At 41.9% G+C, this 21,275-nt stretch overlaps 1 protein-coding gene and 1 long non-coding RNA gene across 11 annotated transcripts in view; one reads left to right on the top strand and one right to left on the bottom strand.

The window, feature by feature from the left end:
• Positions 1-14,047, bottom strand: part of DCUN1D3 (defective in cullin neddylation 1 domain containing 3) — a 54,661-nt gene extending 40,614 nt beyond the window's left edge. Inside the window, exons 1-2 of one of the 2 annotated variants that reach the window (XM_053659489.1) lie at positions 13,894-14,047; positions 5,840-5,942 (exon numbers count right to left, since the gene is read on the bottom strand). The gene's annotated coding sequence lies outside the window, so the exon portion shown is untranslated. The remainder of the gene's footprint in view (positions 1-5,839; positions 5,943-13,893) is intronic. The other variant, XM_037152007.2, reaches the window with a different exon arrangement.
• A 71-nt stretch (positions 14,048-14,118) lies between these two features.
• Positions 14,119-21,275, top strand: part of LOC119054153 (uncharacterized) — a 29,920-nt gene continuing 22,763 nt past the window's right edge. Inside the window, exons 1-3 of one of the 9 annotated variants that reach the window (XR_008390522.1) lie at positions 14,284-14,648; positions 18,676-18,786; positions 19,465-19,738. This is a non-coding gene — a long non-coding RNA (uncharacterized LOC119054153). The other 8 variants (XR_008390520.1, XR_008390518.1, XR_008390519.1 and 5 more) reach the window with 8 other exon arrangements.

Below are 21,275 nucleotides of genomic sequence, written 5' to 3'. Positions count from 1 at the left end.
CTTAAAAACCAGATCCACAATAGGCATTGAAATTTATCTGTATAACTGGCAAAACATAAAAATATTTCTTTTTCCTGAAACATCATGTATCCAATTCTAGGGTCAGTCCTTAAGAAAAATTCAGACTATATATACTTCACTTTGAATTCAACAGTAAGGAACTCAAATTTGGAGGTGAAATTTTTCTAGCTTACGAGACTGCTTTTGAGTTTCAGAAGTCCCCTGTGAATGACCCATAATCTGCCTGGGAAAGCTGGTTCATTGCTCACATAGATCTAACTTGAGAACTACCATAGTCTGGTTTTTAGAGAAAACTTGTATCTATAGTGAAAGCTTGAGAACTGTTAAAAGTGTGTTTTTAAAAGCTGTGTTCTATTAAGCTGCTATTGTAATAAAAAACTCTTTAGCTTAAGTAGATGGTCAGAAGTACTAAATACTGGAGACCCTCAGAGCTTGGTGTTGAATGAATCAATTTATTTACTATGCAAATAGTAAAGCTAGAAACCAGAAAGAGGGGGAACTTAGGCTAAACTGCTCAGAGGGAAGAAAAAACTGCTCCCTTCCAAATGTGGAAAAAGCAACTAGACAGATTTTTACCTGTTACATAAATTTTTATTATCTCTTTCTGCCAGGCCAAGAAAATGGTTGTGAGTTGGAATCTTAGAAATGCGAATGCTCAGATAAATTAAGCAATTTCAGTTCTTTGCCTGGAGAAGTTTAAAGAAAGTCTTCGATTATACATTTAATTTTTTTATTTAAATAACCATGAAATTTCCAGTTTCCAACAACCTGAAAGGGCTTTGTTTTAGAAATGAAAAGACTGCAGATAAATTACAAGGTTAGTCTGTTCTAAGACCAGAGTGAGTGGTGCTGGAAAGATGTAAGAACGGCTAGAGAAGATCTGACTCCACCACTACGGGTGTACATGTCTTATTTTGATCTAAGTTTTATTTAATCTTTTCAAATGTGTGGCCTTGAATGGTTATACATGGATATTATACTGCCATAGAGATAATTTTTTGTATGATAGGGAAAGAATATTGTTTCTTATGGCTCTCATCTTCAAAAGTCCAACTATTCAGCTGCCCATAGGAGATCTTAACTAAGACTTATCAATCCAATGGCAATTTCCCAAGAAGAGAAGGAAATGAACAACCTCACTCTGGCTTTGCAAATCCTAGTCTATAGACCAAAAACAAATGTCACAACTCCCACCCATCCATTCCTCCTCAGAATTTCTCCACATTTACCAGCAATTATCTATAAATAATGACTAACAACTGTTTCGGAAACCTGACATCTACCTTGTGTAAGGAGGTCTTGTGGGTCTGTGCGAAGGATGAACATCATGAAATAGATTTTAGTGAGAAAAGATTTTTAATCCTGCAAAATATAGCTTTGAGTAAAGCGTTTTCCGCTTTCCCAATGCACCAATTAATACAGTTCACCACTCTCTCAGGAGACAAGACAGTATGAATGACAAAACCAAAATTTAGAAAGCATGAGGGCTCGTGGCTTGTAACATTAGATTCTACCTCAGGTAGGAAAACTCTGACAGTTTCTACATGATTATAAAATCATAATTTTGTACTAAATTAACAGAGGAGAAAAATCTTGGGCTACACCAGTCACCATTTTACTGTTTTAACCTATTTTGATTAGATAACACATGGTACAGAAAGATAACAGACCTGGAACTATCTTTATAGCAATTTTTTAAACTAAATTTGAAACATTATACCAGCTGTATAGCCATTAATGCTGAGGTAACTATAGAACAAAATCACTTGTAGAACACAGGCAAACGATCAAATATACATAATATTAGTGTCAGGATACACAGAAAATTTCAAAGAAACACATGTAATTAGGGCTTAAAATAAAATAATGTCAAGAAACCAAATGTGGAAGGAGCTTTCTTAACTACTACTACACAATTGAGACTTCAATTTCATTCTGAGGTTTTACTTAAAAAGAAAGCATCTCCCACATTTGTTTTATTTCTGACTGGTTCTTTTACCTCTGAAGACCCCACTGTTATCAGACCCCACCCAGACAATGAAACGAAGCTTTAAATAAAGATTGACATCACTTTAGGGCTCATATCACATTGTACCTTTATTTTTTTTAATATTTTATTTATTTATTTTTAGAGAAAGGGGAAAGGAAGGAGAGAAACCTCATGTGTGGTTGCCTCTCATGCACCCACAACCGGGGACCTGGCCTGCAACCCAGGCACGTGCCCTGGCTGGGAATTGAACTGGTGACCCTTTGGTGTGCAGACCAATGCTCAACCCATTGAGCTATACCACCCAGGGCTCACATTTAACTTTAAAGCAGTTTCCAGCAAGAAGTAATATAGAAGGTCATTAAGATGGGGCAGAGTTACAGCCTTCCAGAACCTAGAATATATGCACTGGCATGCATTCAAGAGAGGGGTGGCTTTTTGTCCCACCTAAAAGTCAGAACATAAACTCCCAGCATGGGGTGTTCCAACACCAAAGAATGGAAGGAACTAAGGATCACTCCAGGCTTTGGGGAAACTGCTAATGGTGAAAAGTGAAAGCAGTAGTATTCATTTTTCATTATTAAAGAAAGCTATACTACTAACATCTACCATGTTTTAAAATCTACATAATCTAGTTACAGGTATTTTCACCATAAATGCACAATTAGAAATTTGTCAATTTGCTTAAGTTGGGCTAGTCTTTGAATCCACTTAGTAAACCTAACTGGTCTCTGCACCAGAATTATTGAACCTTAGAAATGTCAACCACTCCAATACAACCTTTATGATCTTATATATCTGTTTAACACCCCAATGATTGTTCACCTAATACTTTTCTTAAAAGCTTAAAAAATAATATCCATTGTAATATCATCCTAAAAATCACTATCCTTGGAGGTCACAGACCTGATATGCTGATTATGTTTTCATTAATACACATAAAAATACAGAAGAGTGTTCATCAAAGTAACACCCAAAAATCATCTCACATGCCATCAACAGTACAAGATATACTCTTGAGTGTTCTTTCAAGCAGCACATACACAAAAAATACAGTCAAAGCCTCAATGGAAAAGTGATTTAGCCCCAAATGCTTTTTTTAAATTGAATTTATTGGGTTGACACTGGTTCATAAAATTTTATTGGTTTCAGGGGTACAATTCTAAAATATGTCATCTGTATCACCACTTATCCCCCCTTTAACTTCTTTTCTTTTTTTGGTTAATCCTTTCACCTTTTTCACTCAGCTCTTCTACGACCTCTGACAGTTGTATCCATAGATAGAGTCTGGGTGAAAAATACAGTCTGCTTCTATTTTGTTCCATTACCTTCTTTTCTTCATTAGATTCCATATGAGTGAAATCATATGGTACTTATCTTTCTCTGACTGGCTTATTTCACTTAACATAACATTCTCCAGGTCCATTCATGCTGTCACAAAGGGTAAGATTTCCTTCTTGTTATGGCTGAATAGTATTTCACTTTGTAAATGTATCATAGCTTTTTTATCCACTCATCTACTTTTGGATACCTGGGCTGCTTCCAAATCTTGGCTATTTTAAATAATGCTGTGGTGAACATAGGGGTACAAATACATTCTTGTGAATTAGGTGTTTTAAAGTGTCTTCAGATATATAACTACTTCTAGAAATGGAATTGCTGGGTCATAGGCAGTTCCAATTTTAATTTTCTGAGGTAACTCCATACTCTTTCCACAGCGTATCCCAAATGCTTTATATCACACAACACGGTATCTGACAGCCCATTCTCAAAGACTGTCTCAACCTGTTGAAATAAATGTTATTTCCTTCCCAAAGTCTCACGTGGTTTTGCCCAACTCATTGAATCTCAAAGCATACTGCCAAAGACAAAAACATCTTTTGAAACAGTTCCCTATTTTTGATTCAGCAGACTCCTAGACCCTGAATCCACACCCCGTCCCTCTCCCTGCCCCCTCTGCCATACCTTGCATGTTCTACAGGATTCCAGGAGAAAGGTTTTCCATCTCTGGGTTTTAGGCTAGCTTTGAAAACAGGGTGGAAGTTTCTATTACAGAGTCATTCCTCTATTTTCCAGATACCCAGAGCAGGTTTTATTTTCACCTGTCTACTGTGTGCCTAGCAATGTTTCATACAATGTCCTATATGTCCCCCTACAAGGGGACAAAAAATGATAGTTCTGGGGAGCTGTCAATCCAAGTGAGTTTAGCTATGCATGCAAGTAGATAGTAAAAACTAATGTTATTAAATTTTTAATTACATGCCAGGCACTATGCCATATCCTTCAAGTGTACTACCTTACTGAATCCACAAAACACTTTACTATGATTATCCTCATTTTACACTTAAAAGGAAATGAGTCTTAGAGATGTTAGGTGGCTCATCCAAAGTCAGGTGACAAGTTGGTGGTAGCGTTCAGACTCAAACCCAAACTGACTGTAGCCTGATGCTCTTAAACCAATGCATTATGTACATCCGACTCTTTTTAGTCACTGAAAGAAAACATGAATTCTGTATACCTGGTACCTTTTTAAAAAAGATTTTATGTATTTATTTTTTAAAGAGAGGGGAAGGGAGGGAAAAAGAGAGGGAAACATCAAAGTGCAAGAGATACATGGATAGGCTGCCTCTTGCACACCCCCAACTAGGGACCTGGCCTGCAACCTAGGCATGTGCCCTGACTGGGAATCAAACCCGCAATCTTTCAGTTCGCAGGCCTGCACTCAGCCAGGGCTGTATACCTGGTATCTTATAGTGAGTTCATTTCTTGCATTATGGAGGTCTAGAGCTAGTGTAATTTGAAGTTCAAGAATATATACCATTCTGGAGATACATGGACAACAACTAAGGGCAGTGGAAATGGGAGGGAGGTGGGGATCATGGAGGGGGCAGTGGGCTGGGATGGGAGTAAAAGACAGAAAATTGTATTTCAACAATAATTAAATTTTTAAAAAAAGAAATAAAAATTAAAAAAAAGTATATACCATTCTGGAGTATTAATGTGGTATAATAAAAAATACATTTGGTCTTTATCCCCAGGTACGAATGAAGGCCCTAAAACCCCTGGAACTTCCTTACAAATAGGAATGTCCTTTGTTATTCCTAAGGCTCACAATGGAGTTCATGCTAAAGATGCGACTCAGGGTGTGACCCAAGAGAGGGTCTGGCCATACCAGAAAGAGCAGGCACAGGATTAGAAAGTAGAAACTTTCAGTGCCACCTCCAGACAACAGGGGGGGAAATGTGACTGAAGTTCAATCACCAATTGCCAGTATTTTAATCTAATTGTGCCTACATATAGGAACCACAGTTGAAACTGAATAAGACTAGGGAAACTTCAGGGTTGGTGAACACATTCAGGTGCTGAGAAGCTAGTATGCCCAGGGGTGAAACAGAAGCTCTGTGTCCCCGATTCCTACCTTGCCCTATGCATCATTTCCATTTGGCTGTCCCTAAGTTGTATCCTTGACAGTGAAACTGTAATCCTAAATATCTTGCTTTCCTGTGTTCTGAGTGTCACATGTTTTAGCAAATCATCCTGGGCAAGAGGTATCATAGAACTCCCAAAATCGTAGTATGCCAGGCAGAAAGAAGTGCAGGTAACTTGGGGCTATCTCATACTTGTGGCTGGTATCTGATGAGGGACAATCTTGTGAGACTGAGTCATTAACTTGTGGGGTCAACACTAACTCCAGACAGTCTGTGTCAGAAACGAATTGAACTGAATTGTTGCTGGACACTCAGATGGAGTCAGAGAACTGTTGGAATGATATAATTAATTACAACCTTAAAAAAACAAAAGAGTCCACATTAAAACCAACTTAACAGATACCTTGAGAGTCACTTCCCTGCTTGATCTAATCATTAAATCCGCTGCTGTATCACCAATTCAGAGTCCTGCTTGATGTTTTCAGCACTAGTATGAAATTCTCAGCCTATGGAGAGATCCACAAGTAACTGGTAAAACAACATCTCTTTTAAAAGAAGACCAAAAAACTAATTTCACCTGTTACAGAATCTTGTGTAAGTGTGAAGTTAAAACTGATTTATTAATAATTTTAATTATGATTTATTTCACATCTGTTATAGATCCCATGGGAGAATTATATATTACCTCAATAGTTACATGTAAGTGGTCCCTGTGGATAGCAGACATTGTTAAATGACAAGAGACACCACCTTGTACTTGCCTCAACATGTACTTGAAACCAAACTTGAGTGGACCCAGGGACATGACAGTCCCTCTTGTTTACCAACTTCTGTCAAAAACAACGTCAAAGGAGCCAGAGACCTCAAAAAAATTAGGCTAGTACTCCATAAACTGTCAATCATGACTAATAAGTCAATCTTGAAGACTGATCCAGTCAAACCAGCCTCTGAGTCTTTTCATAAATCCCTCCCCATCAGGAATACAAATTCTAGTCATGGAAGAGAGCGACTGTGGTCAGGGCTACTGATTACTCAACTCTACAGGCCCCCAGCCCTCTCCTTGTGAACAGTGTTCCCTGGAGTTGTGCCATCTTCTAGGCCTACTCCTTCCCTACCCACTCTTCCCACAGCTAAGTGCCATTGTGAGCATTTTTGACACATTTCCAGCTGGACCACAAAAGGCATTTCTCTTCACCCTATACACCCAGTCCACAATATGACCATACCACCACAACCTTCTTCTCCTCCCCCACAACAGAACCCCCCTATCAAACTGCCTCTAGATAGGTCTTCAGACTTTTCTCTTTCAGTGTTAGGAAACCTCCAAGCAAGATTCTCCTTGTCGTAGACATCAACTATAACCAAATGTTTTGAATAAATGACTGCAGAAGCAACTAGTTATTTCAAACTAAAGTTGACTAGAAGAAAAAGAACCATGGAAATACTTTTTTTTTAATCCTCACCCAAGGATATGTTCATTGATATTTTTAAGGGTGGGGAGAGAGGAAGGAAAGAAGGGGGAAGGGAGAGAGAAAGGGAGGGAGAAAAATATCGATGTGAGACAGAAAAAGAACTCGAAATTTTTGGTGTTCGAGATGATGTTCCAACAAACTGAGCCACCTGGCCAGGGCCATGGAAATATTCTTTAAATGGACACAAGAATATTCACTGTATCATTCCTCACTCTTGACTTCTACTCACTTGGAAGAAAATGTCACAACTGGGAAAAATGCCTTCTCTGAGGACTAGGGACTTGCATCATGTGCATGATCCTGCTACCAAGGATCCTCATGGCAGTGGTCCTCTCAACCTTCCCCTCCTGTCTAAAGAATAGCCACTAGTAGTTATAAAGTAGCAACAAAGCAAGTATTCAACTGAAAATAAATTTGTTCCACATTTTAAAAAGGAGGTGGCCACTACAGTTATTTCCACAGAGCTGTTTGAAAGCTGTCTGTCAATGGATACACCTGGGTTTCCCTGTTCAGATTCCATAGCAGGTCACTGGGAAGAGGCAATACTCAACTCGGCATTTTGCAAAGGTGTTCTCCACAGCAGGCCCACTAGCTTAGCTTTAAGCTAAATTCTTAGAACTTTGAGTGATAAAGACTCAACTTCTTTTTGAAAGACCTATTGTCACTTTCAGAAACAGTCTGAGGAAAAAAGGCCAGCTACTTACTAGTACTACTACCTATTAATAACTTCACTTTGCATATGTTTCAAAGAGGGTTCTAGGGAATCTTTTCTGAAAAAGAGCAATAGTTTGTTACATGCTTGGATTCAATTAAGCTCAAACAAACTCTAAAGTTCCAACAATGACGTATACGAGGCTGTGTAAATGAGAGAACAAAATTTAATGCAGAGAAGGCCTGAGTCTAGTCCTGTAGCTGGCAGTACCTTGCTCTGTAACTTTAAATCAAGCTTACTAAGCTTTCTAGATTTCTATTTCCCTACTAAATCAATACTTTTCAACTTGTTTTCAGTCTCAAATACTCTATTCAACTAAAATCTCATGGAGAAATCCAATATAACAATATTAAGATTACTTTCAGAGTGAAGCATAGTGGGGTGAAATGGAAGGAAGACATCAAAGCCCACTCATCCCTGCATTCCCTAGCAATGACCCCTGAGAGAGGTCCCCAAAGCCCAGTTTGAAAAAATATGACACTAGATACATTCAAACATTTTTTTCAGGGCCTTTCTCCTGCTTCTTGCTAAACCGGAGGAAGAGGAATTAACTGCATTCAATATACTTAATGATGTAACTTCAGTCTTATTCAGAATCAAAATTATAGGTCATACACCAACCCACTTTAGGCAAAAACTGCGGAGTCCAAACCCTTCACCAACTAACAAGAGCTAAAAGCTGTAACTGAAGTCTGCTGTCCTGATAGGATGGAAAAGAAATCTGCTAATCAGATAAGGGAGCAAATGTTTCTGAGAGTCTTCTAGACTAACAAGCAGAGACTAGAACAGTGGTTACAAAAATATGCTAAACAAACATCTCCACAAATGAGAAGTCCTACACTGTGCAGTGTTGCTACCCAAGATGCTCAGCCATCATATCTAGTCTGGATCTACAGACCCCAGTGACAGAATTATTTCCAGTCTTCATGAGCCCTCCAGCAGAGCAGGACAGAACAGGAAATAGATGAGGCTTCCCAACGCTATGCAACCTAAGTTTCCATGCTGCAATTCAGCCAGAAACCCAACAATCTAGCACAGCTCACAGGACACTCCAGAGCAGGCCAAGCCCTCAGGAGAAACCATCAACAGGATGCCCTGCCAACCCCTGCAATCAGGTTGGTATGGGGTGGAGTGCTAGCCATAGGTGGCTTATTTTGCCACAACAAAAGCAATTCACCATGGAAGAATGATTTACTGAGCTTCCTTATTTTGATGTACAGTATTAAAATAAGGTCTCATTTGCACCATTTAAAAAAATCACTTGGCATTTTGCCCCTCCCATTTTCTCCTTTCAATATCACAACTTTGAAGAAATAGAGTTTGAGCCACTTCCAATGTTTTCTCTCGTTACTTCACTAAATTATGTTAAATTCTACTTTGTAGTTATTTGCCAACCAAATGGTCAGGTGCTGTGGTAATCTTGTAAACCCCCAAAGAAATAGGACTCTCCATTACTTAGAAAAACAGGCATGAGAACAAGTGAAACTTGATTTTAATTCAAAGACACTAACTCAATTAAACACAATGTTCTACTGTGCAAAGAACTTCAGAACATTCAGGAAGAACTGATCCTGGTTCAACTGGTATCAACATCTGTAAATAGATACAAAGAGGTAATTAAAGAGTTAATTACCACTGTTTCAATCTGAGTTACCTCACCTTCACCTCAGATCAACTGGCAGCCAGTGTACAATTCCATTATGCTGCACACCTACCAAAACAGTAGCAAAATCCGATTAATTTAAGTCATCTAATGCAATGCAAAATACCCACAACTCTAAAAGAAGGTGGCATCCACTGGCTCTAGGTTGTCCACCTTTCAGTTTATCCAAAAGCCCTCAGAGATTAAGAAACAAATTCATTGGTAACCTAGAAAAAAAGCCCAGTTCTTAGATTCTAAATTCACTTAGATTTGTGGAGTCTTTCCCCAAACACATTTAGCACCAAATTAAGAAATCAATGCCCTCTCCCTGTGTTCAAGTCCCCTCCTACCTATCCAATGCTCTTTAGGAAATTAAAGTTTCCAAACTGGCTAATGAAATCTCAGGCAACAGGATATTTTCAGACATGAATTATAATAAACCACTGAAATAAAGATGAATAGAGCACCTGGCTGGTGTAGCTCAGTGGATTGAGTGCGAGCCTGTGAACCAAAAATCATGGTTTGATTCCCAGTCAGGGCACATGCCCGGGTTGCAGGCCAGTTCCTGGCAGGGAATGCACAAGAGGGACCATACACTGATATTTCTCTCCTTTCTCCTTTCCTTCCCTTCCCCTCTAAAAGATAAATAAATAAAATCTTTTAAAAAAAGATTAATCTATTGACCAGAGCATGTATAGCCCAGCATTAGGACATAAAGTCCAAAATTCTATAACCTAGGCCAAAGCCAAGGTATTCATATGTTTTATACACACACACACACACACACACACACACACACACACACAGTGGGAAGAGCAACAAAGTAAAATAAAACAGAATTCTCTTCTGAAGGGCAGGCCCCTTGTAGTACATGCTTCCCCCACTAGATGAGTATTCAAGGAACCCACCTGTATCAGTGAACCCACTGGTCGTGTTGTGAGAGGCTGTGTTCAGCTTCAGTGAATTTTTTGAAGACTCTTTCAACACATTTGCCCAATTCATGATGAGTGCTTTAATAGCACATCTGCCCATACCACGCTGAATGTTCAGCAGTTTTTAACCAAAAACAACATAAGCCTCCAAGTCCTACCCTCCCTATTCACCTAATCTCACCCCTGAGTGACTTTTTTTTGTTTCCCAGGATGAAAAATATTCTCAAAGGGAAATGTGCTGATGTGGAAGAAGTAAAACAAAATAACAGCAGCCCTAAAAGGGATCAAAATCAATGAGTTCAAAAAGTGTTTTGAGCAGGGGGAAAAACATGTCTAGATAGGAGTATTGCATCAAATGGAAAGTACTCAGAAGGTGACTGGTTTAAGAATAAACACTCAATTTTTTATAAATAAATTACCACTGAATTTGGAGAATTGCATATGGAGAATCACAAAGGAATTCTCCATTCCTTTCAGCTACTCTGCAGTACAGAGGGTAGTCTACTGGCTGCCTCACCCTAGTTGTTCACTCTAGTAACTTGCTTGCTAAGTAAAAGACTTTCCATTTGCACTCAAGTTGGAATTTAGTACCAGGCTCTCTATTCCACCCCCTTCAAGACTGCCCATTATACACTTACTCAAGTTCTGATGATTCACCTACCCATGCTACTAAAGTACTAGAACCTAGAACAGGTGACAAGTCCTCAATTTCTGATTCTTTTCCCCAAACACTAAAAGGTTTTACTTAGCATTTTTAATACTGACTTTTATACATGTAGACCAAGCAACATTAAGGGGTCTTTTAACCCCGGGTCAAAGAACCAATACACTCAAAGAACACACTAGTCACTGTCATGGGGTTCAAAAGAAGAAAACAGCACATTTTGTTTTAGCCCACTTTAACATGCCTCAAGAGAGGCAAATTGAAAAGGAGTCCAATTGGTCCTTCCAAGTATACAATCTGGTCAAGATGAGGCTGAAAAGTAGCTGACTACTGGAGATTAATGACCCCAACAAAAGGCAAAAGTCAGTTATATCCCTTAGTTACACATCAGTCCAAAGATGTGGACACAGTGGGATTGGACCCACAGTCCATGGAGTGAACTTTTAGCACCAACTCACATCTCAGCTAGGTGTTATTAGTCATCAGGCTGACCAGACATGAGTGGAAATATTGCAACATAAAACCTGCCTCCCTACAAAAGCTTCGACTTCAACTTAGGTCTTGATGATCATTTTTACAGACCAACACAGGCATATTATTATCACCTGCCCAACACTCAACCCTAAATTCATAAATAGCTAGAAGTGAAAGAGGATTCATATACTAAAACACATTCAGGGTTCTCAATATGCAATTTTAAATAGTAGTATGTAAGACAAAAAACCTGTAAGTTAAAACGTATGCTCTCAATTGAACATCCACTGAATTATGAACAGAGCTTGAGCTTTAGCTGCCAGAAAAGACCCAGGTAACCACTGCTACCTCCTCGCCTACTCTCAGTGGGGTGACTTTTTTGTTTGAGTAGCCCATCGGTACCTACAAAACAGTAAGAGATAAGACTCTAGGAAAGGCTATAGAGAGAATCAAAAGGATTCTCTATCTCCTTTTCCAGCTTATTTGCCCAGTTTCTTCCTCTCTGACTTAGGCTCTTTTCATTATTCCTTTTGCTTACTAGGCTCGTTATCACTGCTGCCCCTTCCCTGTCTTTCCCCTTCTTCCCACCTCCTCTCCACCCCACCCCTCTTCTCTCAGTCCTCAGAAACTTGCCAAAGTCACTCCAGCCAGTTTCTGCACTACCTACCTAGTCCCAGAACCCAGGAGGCACCCTCCCATGCTGGCTACTTTTTAGTCACCTCCTCAGGAAATTGTTCCTTGACCGAATCCCAATCACCTTCTTTTATACCACTCTTGTTTTCTTTGGCACTCATCAAAATCTGATTTGTTTACTGATTATGTGTCACTACCCAGATGTAAGCTGCCTGAGAGTGGACGTTATGCTTATGTTCATCTTTGTACTCCAGCACTCAAAACATCGGCTACGTAGCCATTCAAAAATGCTTATTGAATGAATGAATTCTGGACCTTTTATTCAATAATTCCAGACCAGTTAAGGTGACAGCAGCAATCATTCTTTTCTTTTGTTGCATTTCTGTAAAACACCTAAACATGCTGTCACTGGTACAATCAAAGCATTTAAACTCAAGTCATATAGGGCCAGGATTCATGCACTCTTTATAACCAAAGGATCCCAAAATTAGACACTATCTCTTAAAGTTCTTCAGAAAACAGAGTTCCAAATTCAACAGAGGATTTCCGAAGAAAACAGGAACAACAAAATATGAGTCATCACGCTTCACGGTGAAATCCCTGTGACAGGATGAAGGAGCAAGCACACTACTTGGAGATTCTTTTTTTTAACGAAAAGAACATCAATAAACAGACCTTTTCAAGCATTCTTTGCTTTTTTCAAATAATTTTCTCACATCTGTCAGCGGTTTGTGTTCTTCTTTAAAACAAAACTGAACAGATCACATTTTCTAATTTAAAACCAGCTATACAAAAAGAATCAGCAAAATAAAATGGACATTAGTACAAACCAAATGTCATTGAAGACTCGTGTGCCAGACACACAAATGGAAAAAAAAAACATAAAAGAGCTACTGTCCAAGTATAAAAACAAAAAAGTAAAAGAAAAGTAATATTTCTTTTCTCTGAAGTGCATCATGAAGTGTGGATGGAGAGAAACACAGAAATCCAGAATTAGCCTAACATCAAATCATTTTGAAAAGAGCTGACAAAAATGTAAATTCCTCATAATTAAAGTATTTAGAGCAAGAGTCTGGGCTATAATGCTATGTAGAAATTCTTGCAAGGGCCTTGGAATTCCAGTACTCACAGGAGAAAATGCTCATCTGAAGTAGGAGCTACCAGGCTTTAAGAGGTACCCTCAAAGTGACACAGCCTGCAACGTAAGTATTTACAAAGCTTGCATTTAAGATCTGGATGGAGGCTGAAATTCAAAAGAGGTGACCAAGGTACCAAGTGCCACAAAGAGGGGGAAAAAACCCTCGATTACCACCTAACCATAGAGAATTATCATGAAAACATGGGTATACTGGGAAGAAGTGAGGGGCAATGGGAAAAAAAAAAAAAAAAAACATTTGTCACTCTGTCCCACTTCCTATATAGGATGGATACAGGCAAAGCCTCCAGCCCCACTACTTCGGGCACAAACGGTTATCGTTCATAGCAAAGATGCAGAACAAGGTCTTCAGGTCTGAGCCCCTTAATTCTTGAGCTGTTAATGATTAAAGAGAAGGGTGGGGGTGGGGAGGGAAATGAGGGCGGAGGGAGTTGGGAGATTCACCCACCACCTCCCGCCTGGGCTCCCACCTCCCAGCGCTTCCCCGGGGCACAGGACCAGAGTCTGCACCACTTCCAGGGCAGCTCCGGCCCCCAAACCCTAGGTTGAGGGGTGCTAGCGGTGAGGAGGCAGGGACAGTAGGTTAAGTTTTCTGAGCCCTGTGACTGATAGACTCCCCTCACCTCCTCTCCTTCCAGAGGAACCAGTCCAGACAAGGCGCTGACTTCCACTCCTCCCCTTACCCCCACCTTTTTCCGAGGTACCCAACCCCCGCCCCTTCAGTACTGAACGCTCCCCCCTTTTCCTCGCCCCCTCCCCCCAACAAACTCACAGTTGCTCCAGAGGTTCCTCCAGTCAAACCCTTTCTGGAAACGACGGCGGCCCGGAGAGTCCAAACCACCTACCATCCCCGCTCGCGTTTCCAAACTCCCTATCCCCGCCGCCGCCGTCCCCGCCGCCGCCTCTTCCTCCACCACAGCAGCCGCCTTGTCTTCATCTGCGGCCCACCCGCCGCGGCTGCCCCGGAGCCCCGCCCCTCCATTCCTCCAGCATCATCACTTCCGGTAACCCCACAAGCTGCCGGCTCCAGGAGGAAGAATGGAAGAGGGGAGGGGAGCGAACGGGTAGAAGATTGCATCATGATCTACGCAAAGACGTTCGAAACCGTAGCCAAGTAAGGGCAAAGATCTACCGCTGGATCTAGCGCTAGTGGAGGTAGGAAGAGCTGGACTAAACCACTTGGGTGGGTGGAAGAGGGGAAAAGATAGCGAAAGAAGTAAGGGGAAAACAGGGAGAGAGTATGAAGTTGGCTATTCTGTTGGGAGGAGGGTGGGCTAGAGTTTGAGATTTGAGGGAGACTCGAGACTACCTCAGACCTGGGACAGTTCTCCCACAGAGGTCCGCCCAGTGGTTAGGTCCGGTCGGGCCTGCAGGACCGGAGTTCCGTTGGCCACCGCCGCTCAGCTAGGCTTGTGGAACCACCTCCTCCCAGTTGGGCTGCGGCGCTTCTGTGGGTGGGGGAAGGCAGGACTGACGCTGAGTGAGTGTACTGGACGCAGACGCGGACACCTGGCGCGGGAAACTGGGGTAAGGGGTTGGCTCCCCTGGGGCAGGGATGGGTTGGGGGTGGAGGGCTACAACGTTGCTAGGAGACGTTTTTGTGTGACCCCATCCTCGCGGGGGCGGCTCCGGGTCAGCGCCTCTGGCCAGTATTAACCTGCCAGTAAGGGGAGGCCTGGTTTGGGGACGCTGGGCCGCCGGATTGCCCCCCCTCTGAGACTGTTCTGAATCCTTTGGATCCCTTACTGTAAATGGGAAATTAGCAGGGGCAGTTCCAGAGGCGAGAATGTTTAGCCCAGGAAGATTGACCCAAACGGAACCCCGTACCGGCTGCAGAGATTTTTTTTTTTTTCCCCCCCTAGGGTAGGGAGAACCGGCGTCGTAAGCCCCTCAGTCCTTTAAAGAGGGCTTCGCTCCATGACTTTTTATTCGAGTTCAGGAGAAAGTTAAAAAGTAGATCAATAGGGAAGATATTAGCAAGTGAGAAATGCACCCAAAGACAGTAACACCAGGTGAAGTGGTAGAAGATGGGGGGAGCGCCACTCTAAATCGGGTAAGGCTGTTTCGAGAAAGCCAGGTTTTGCGGAGATCCAAGAAAAGGGAGAACTGGCTAAAGAGGTTTCTAGGCGGAGAAAAAAGCCAGTAGGAAGTGTTCTGAGGAAGAAAATGCATGGCGGCCAGGTGGCTGGAACAGAGTGGTTTGTAATGGACAAGTGGCAGGCCCAGATCAAGCACAGCCTTTTAGCCCAAGGTAAGGGTTTGGTTATGTTACCGGACAGCTTTAAAAAGGGAAGTGACATGATCAGACTTACGTTTAAAAAAAAAAAAAAGATTTGTGGCTGCTGGTTGGAGAAGGGTGGAAGTTGTCAGACCTGTTAGGCTGCTTCAGTAGCCGAGGGAGAGATGAAGTCAGTGTTGCAGTAGCCATGGATTAAAAAACTGAGGGAGTTACATTCACAATGTATTATAAGAGCAAGTTTATTTAGAAACCTACAGAGGCAAAAGAAGGGCCTGGGAGCTTCGGAGAGAGAATGGCAAGGGTAACTGGCTTGAGGGGAAGAAGAGAGGGCAGGGAAAGGCCTGGGCTGAGAGGAAGAGCTGGCCCTCACTGTTATTTTGGAAGGAGAGCTTGTAGGACTTGCTGCTGAATTTGACTTGCAGTGGGTAGGAGAGGGAGAAACCAAGAATGGCTCCTAAGGGAAAACTATGAAGGGAATTATTACCTTATGTTTGCTTGTAAATATACTATGTTTGGTAAGTCTGTTAACCATCCAGGTGAAGATGTTAAAAAGTTGCTTATACAAGTCAGGGGAAAGGTCATAGAGATAATAAATGTAGGTAGGGGTTTATTTCTAGGTCACCTAGGGCCTCTCAACTTTTGGGGGCTCTTTACCCAGAGAAGGAGAAGCCTGCAAAGGAAACTCCTAACACAGACAAGTCCTAAAAGATATCTTGGAATAATAGGATCCACCCTCATAATCAGTGAGACTCATCTACCTGTAAGAGGGTGCAGCCAGGGGGCCCCCAAAAGAAGGATTTGTAATGGGGTCCAGAACTCAGGGTGTCCAGAAAATACTAAAAAATATGGGATGTCCTCACTCCCACCAGTCTGAGCTGGGGATGGGATCCATGGAGCAGGGCCATTGAGGTGTTTTGCATAGCCACAGTTTCACAGATAACCTCTAGAATGGTCATTCAACATATCTATAACCTTTTATGTAAATAGCTGTGGCCACGCTTTGAGCCAGGGAGATGGGGGTGACTTCCACACAGAATGTAACTGGGAGGCAACTCCCCCTGGTTACAGAATTTGTGTGAGAGCTTAGAGATAATTGGCTCCACCCATGGGGCCATACCTGCCCAGACTTAACTATGGAAGCCCAGAAAAGCTGGAAAATACTGGAGTGCTGGCCTGTTAGCCGATTGTGGGACCTATTGTGGGAGGAGTTGGAAAAGGGGCTGCAGAGGAAGATTAGAGCTGGGATTTAAACTTAGGTGCAGCAGCCACAAGAATCAGGAATCATCGCATGGCTTTGGCAGGGGAGAATCACTTGGCTTTGGGTCTCCCTTTGCCACACAGCTTAGGAATCTGGGAAGCAAGATGTAGCCTCGATGCAGAGCTCTTTCTTAGCTGTTTGGAAGAATGCAGGAGAAATGCTGCAAGAAGGAAGAGGGTGAAAGGACTCTTGTTGGTGGGCCATGAGAAGGTGCCATGTGGTTTTGGAATAAGAACTGGAGATTCTGACAACACAGCAGATGGTGCTGGGAACAGAGTGAGCAGAGGGAGGCCTACCAGCCAAGCATGGATTACTGGGAAGAACCAGGGGCAGCCTGAGCCATGGATTTCTATTTCTTTTCTTGAGATATGGTACCCCATACCAGGCAAAGGGGGGAAGGAAGGACTGTGTGTATTTATGGGTGTTTTAAGGGACTTTGGGATTTTGATGAAGACATTAAATCATTATTCTTAAGTCTGTATAACTTGAATAAATAATTTCTTTCCTTTTCACCAATCTCTAACGTGGAGAACTATAATTCTCTGGTGATGGGCAAGGTGAACCTAGTACAGGGGCACCCCAGGAAAAGGGTGTGTCAATTCGGTAATATTGTGGGACACCCCCCTTCCCTAGGAGCTAATCAGGGAAAATCATGGTAGACCACAAGCACAGCAGCCTTAAAGTAATATAACTACTTGCACATGCATAGTAAAAGCCCACCAAGACTAGCCAGAAAGGATCTTCCCTTTAAGAGTAGAGTCCCTCTAGCCTGCGACGTCAGTCTCTGCTTGGAGTTGGCCTGCTTCCATGTTCTCTGCGATAAATTCTGGGGGTTCTTTGTCCCAGTCACCAAGAACCTGGTTATCTCTGCCCACTTTGACACACCCACTAGCCAGCTTCTATTCATCCTTTAAGGTCTGGCTTAAATCTTGTCTTTCGATCTCCTGAGGGCATTGCATTTTGGTCTGGTGCCCACAGGATTTGTGCTCTTTGTAGCAAACCCAGCTTTGCTTGTTAATTGTTTATATATGCCTGTCTCCTCCACACACTATTTCTTTGTGTCCTGCTGGCTCCTAGTATAGAGCCTTACCCATAGCGTTAAACATGTGCCTATAGCCAAGTAGAAACAGTTTTCATAACATATCACATGTAGACTTAAACAGCTTCTGACAAGGGCTTTTGTCCCTGTTGCTGCCACTAGTGTCACACATTTAGATATGCTCAATCTCATCAAATTGAGAAAGTATCAGAAGAAGAATCAGAAGGCCTGGATTTCAGTCTTGGATCTGCTACAGATCATCAGAGTGGCCTTGGACAGGCCCTTTTCTTTGAGCAGAAGGGATTGGCCTGAATGGAGATTGCAAACTGGCAAGATAGATATTGCCTGCAAACATTTTGTTCAGCTCAGAAAGTGATTTGAATTTTCTGTAATCCTCATCAAGGGTATGTTTATTGATTTTTAGAGCGAGAGGAAGGGAGCAGTGGAGAGAGAGAAACAGATAATGTTGCCTCCCAACTGGAGATTGAACCCGCAACCTAGATATGTGCCCTAACCAGGAATTCAACTTGCAGCCTTTTGGTGTATGGGATGATGCTCCAACTGACTGAGCCACCCAGCCACAGTGATTTAAATTATTTTCTAATTTATTTGTCAACATTTAAATATTGGGCATCGGAGGCTTTTGATATCTTGCTCTCTGGCATGTTGTCAGTTTGGCTCAAATAAACTCATAAAAATTTAAATAAATAAAAAGCATTTTGTATCAAAATCTAGATTTTTGGCTTCATTCGAAAAATGAGGCAATCTGGCAATAGCATCCTGAGGTTCCTACATAGCAACAGTTACCTGGAGCCAAGAAGCTGCTTCCCTCTTTGTGATTTGGTGATCAAGTTTGTCTAAATGTCTCTCTCCTCCACTACCTACCTGGTCCCTGTGATTGGATTTGTAGTTCTGAGTCTAGAGCTGTCCATATGTAGCCACTAGCTACATGTAGCTACTTAAATTTAAGTAAAATTAAATTTAAAATTCAGTTCTCAAGTGCTAACCATATTTCAAGTGCCCAGTAGGTGCATGTGGCCAGTGGTCTCCCCCTTGAACAGCATGCGTACATAATATTTTCTGCTGGGGTCCAGCGTCCCCGAAGGATGGATGGTGCAGGCGACGAATGGTGAGTCAGACACCCAATTGGGTGCCGGAGAACAGCCAGCCTTTGTGGGTCTGATCGAACTCTCAGAGTTTGATTTAGGCTTTATTTTTATAGAGATTGTTACATAACATTAAAGGAACAGGTGCATGGCGTAGTCGGTTAAGCAGAAAAAAACAATATAGATTTTCCCCTGCCCTCGGGAAAAGTACAAGAATTTCCATAGTTTCAGTTATGTTAAACAAAGGTTGTTTTGACCAGGAGAGCCATTAATCAGACAATTAGAAATAGCTGTATGTACAAAGTTTAAATGTCTTGTTATTTATTAAAGTTCTTAGAATTTGGCATGCAGAGGTTTTAGGGAATTTATTATAAGGCCTTTGTAATGTCTAACTTAGCTATCTATCTTTCTGTCTAAAATGTTTCTTTGTGTAATATGGACTCTGACTCCTTGGTAATTGTTTCTACGTGCTTAGTTTGTAATAGCTAACCAGCTTCTCCTGTTTCTTTGCCTAATTCTAATTAATACATATTCTGGTCCAAGGTAGAGGAGGAGCTGTTACTCCATCAACTTTTAGATTTTCAGGAAGAGGAGGAGCTGTTACTCCATCAACTTTTAGATTTTCAGGAGCTACTTCATTAGGAGGGACTTTGTTCTCTGGCCAAGAAATTATTTTGTATAACTTCATTGGAATTATGCAGATCATTGGGAACTGAAATGCAGGTGTCTAAAAATCCCACTGCCTACTAATCGCAAAAACAAACATGCAAGGAGAGATAGACAGGAAATCCAGCCACAGTTGCTTCTGCTGTGCCGATGCATCTCATCCATCCTGACTGTGTCAAGGGACGCCTGCTGGTTGTCTCCCGACAATTTTCATCATTCAAAATGGAGCTAGATGGTACTCTGGGTGCTCATCATTCCACGCAGCTGAAAGTGGACTATCATTGTTCCTACTCAAGGAATTTTTGTGTGGTAAGGAGTTCAATACCCTGTAGATGAGACAAGTTGCTTCTTTAATAGTTATTTGATAATTGGAGGGTACCTGGAAACTGCCATGAAGGCTGGTGTCCCAGTGAAATTTATCATATGGTTGGATTAAGTTTATCATGTGGTTGGATCAAACCATTTATCATACAGTTGGATCAAGTCTCAGGTGCTAGAAAGCTTCAGCTATATCTAATGTTAAAACCAGAACTCCTCAGGAAATAATCCAAAATGAGGGGTCTAAATGTTAATTTGAATTTAAGTGTTCTCCAACTTCCCTAATTTCTGTGAAGAGTTGAAATCCTGGGTAGTTATGAATGAATGACGGGTTGATCTTCAGCATGGACCTAACCTAGTTTTCATTTATTTTCAGCACACACACCTGTGTGGGGGTGACTTTCCTCCCAAGTCCCCCCGTCTGTTATGGATGAAAGTAAACATGACTGAGACATGATGTGATCTGCTTGGGAAGGAGAGGTAGCCAGTTTCCCAGAGGAAAAAGGCCTTGAGCAGTGGCCAGTTTCTCAAGGGAAAAAGGCATTGAGCCCCCTCCTCCAGGGCCTTATATTGGGTTGTAATACAGAGGAATATAGGGCAGCAAGGATCAAACAGTCGATCACATTTCAAAGAAATCTGAGGGCTTGGTCTGAGTTAGAGTCTGTCAGGAAGAGAGTTTTAGGGTTTCCTGTTCGAACCCTTAACATATGAATGAAAGCGCTCTTAGCAGAGCAGATTTCACAGGTTTTTCAGGAAGTCTTTGTGATGCCAGATTTTTTTCCCCAGGACACACTCTTGCAAGGCAAGGAGCTGCACCCCTCCCCAACAGGTATTCAAGCTTAAGGGGATTAGAGCCAGGAAGTGCTTCTCCCAGAGGACATGGGGACTCCGGCTATTTCAAAGCCAGGGACAAGAGTCCATTGCTCTTTGTTGCAGCCCCCCCAAGTCCTTCCATGATGGCCTCTCAAGTGATTGTGTCTGGTCTAGGTTGCCCCTCCTCTGAGGGGTCTTACCCATTAAGGACTTCTGACCATGCTTTGGAGGCAGGGAGGAAACTGACACAGCATTTGCTACCAGAGACAAGCTTTGTCTCTTGCAGCTTGAATTCCAGAGGTCCTCACTTGCTCATCTTTAGCCACAGGGGGTAGAGTTACAATTTCTAAAACCAGGCAGAGTGGTCCACAACATACCTGTAACACCACTTCCTACTTGTGGTTACTGGTTCCCAACCCCTCTGATTGACCCCTTACCTTGTCTTTGTCTCAAAATACACAGATAAGGAAGCACATACTTCCGTTTCTTTTGACTTGGGGTTAGAAAGTTGGTTTTTCATTTAGAATTGTTACCCTGATGGGAAGAACACCTTTAAATTTCATGGTTAGAATAACCTGATTGGATCCCCTTACCAGTGCAGTCTTGCATGTTCCCATGTCCCGGAATATTTTAAATGAGTGTACTTCCTGGCTGGTGTGGCTCAATGGATTTAATGCCTGGCTGTGAATCAAAAGGTTGTAAGTTCAATTCCTAG

The sequence above is a fragment of the Artibeus jamaicensis genome, unplaced genomic scaffold, assembly GCF_021234435.1.
Source record: "Artibeus jamaicensis isolate MK-2021 breed Jamaican fruit bat unplaced genomic scaffold, CSHL_Jam_final scaffold_666, whole genome shotgun sequence".
Taxonomy (NCBI): Eukaryota; Metazoa; Chordata; class Mammalia; order Chiroptera; family Phyllostomidae; genus Artibeus; species Artibeus jamaicensis.
This window is presented reverse-complemented; position numbering and strand designations above follow the sequence as displayed.